Genomic DNA, 1,780 nt, shown 5'->3' with positions numbered 1-1,780 from the left:
GAGACATGGGGGCTGCTCAAAGAATCTTATTCAAAGAAAGTCTCCCTGGAATTGAGAGAGGGTATACAGGAGAGAAAGTGAATTTACAAGACTTGTCTGCTCAACCTTTATTAAACCTAGCCAAAATATTTTTGGATTGTAATATTGTCAAGGGCGAAGTAAAAGTGGGCATCAAAGAGAAAGAACTTCCTATTAAGGGTGTAAGTTTGATTTGGGGAAAAATTTAGTAGGAACTCTAGTGGTTCATGTCACGGCCACTACTGAATATTCCTCCTCTTCCAGCAGTGCTTCAACCCCTAGGCCCATTAATCAGACTCAAGTTCTGAAATTACAGCTTTGGTTAACAGACCAGAATCATGTAGACAAAACTTTGCTACCTCCAGCTGACAGTTGAAGATGACATTTCCATACAATTACATTGTGAACATTCATCCAAGGACTTCGAAGTAATACCAGATTGTAACAGCTAAACTTAATATATTTACAATAAACAAGAGTACAGACAACAATACAGCATGGTCCTGTAACCCAACTAATTTTATAGCTTACCTGCCTTCATTTCATAATATGGCTTTCCCTCCATTCACAAGATATCATCAAACATTCACCCTTAACACTGGTGAGCAAATTGATACTAAAACATGAGATACACAATAAATGAAATAAGACACCCTGTGTCTGCCTGGGGAGAGAGAGAGCATCTAGAAGGGCCACAACAGGACATCTTTCACAACCAAAATATAAACTCAAAACGTCTTTATACAAATACATTACATTATGTGAATAAAAAATATCGGGAACTACAAAAAAACAAAATAATTCACATTAAATGCAAAACAGTAAACTAATTATAATAAAATACATACACCTTTCATTTATGCTTGGTTCATAGAAAACTGCTCTTGCAACAGTGACTGATACAAAATGAATATACAGCACACATTTTAATATATAACCAGTATGTAAGTACATTGACGACCTTGTAATTATTTCTGAAAGCTGCCTGGAACTTCTTGTTCGGCTTCAGGCCTTGTTCGATCAATTGCAGACGTGGGCTTCACCATCAACTTTGCCAAGTCCACTTTTGGGAATGCCACCGGGATGTATTTGGGACATGTCGTCGGCGGGGACCAGACGACACCGAAGGACGCCAATGTGGAAGCCATTCTGTCCCTCCTAACACCTACTGTGAGGAAAGCCCTCATGCGCGTTCTAGGAATGTCAGACTTCTACAGGCGATTCTGCAGTAACTTCTCCTCCATTACTGCCCCCTTTACTAACTTATCCAGGCCAAAACCTTATTTAAGTGGACTCCTGGCTGTGATGAAGCTTTCACCTCAAAATACTGCTGTCGTCTCACCCTGGTCACAGAAGTCCACACCATTCTAAACCATTCATCCTCCAAGTGGACGCGAGTGGAGTTTGAAGGTTCCAAGTGTTCCCTGAAGAAGGCAGGGAAACACCGGGTAACACTGAAGTCCATTTATTAACGGATATGAGAGATACAAGTAGTGAGCAGCGTGCTTATGAAGTTCTATGCACGACCCACGGAGTCAGACTGAGGCTGCATTGTCATATGGCAGCCTCGGGGCAATGGTGCCACATAACACGTGCATTGTTGCCACGTAATTATATACATAGATGCTACTCGGCACAGTAGCTTATATACAAGGTTGCTACTCGACACAGTAGCTTAGATACATAACCTACATCTCCCTCCCCCCCTCACGCTCTTAGTCTTTGTCTTGAGCGGACTTCTTGGTCCTAAGTCGCTCCGGCG

The sequence above is a fragment of the Homarus americanus genome, unplaced genomic scaffold (genome assembly GCF_018991925.1).
Source record: "Homarus americanus isolate GMGI-L3 unplaced genomic scaffold, GMGI_Hamer_2.0 scaffold25827, whole genome shotgun sequence".
Classification (NCBI taxonomy): domain Eukaryota; kingdom Metazoa; phylum Arthropoda; class Malacostraca; order Decapoda; family Nephropidae; genus Homarus; species Homarus americanus.
Note: the sequence above shows the minus strand (reverse complement) of the source record.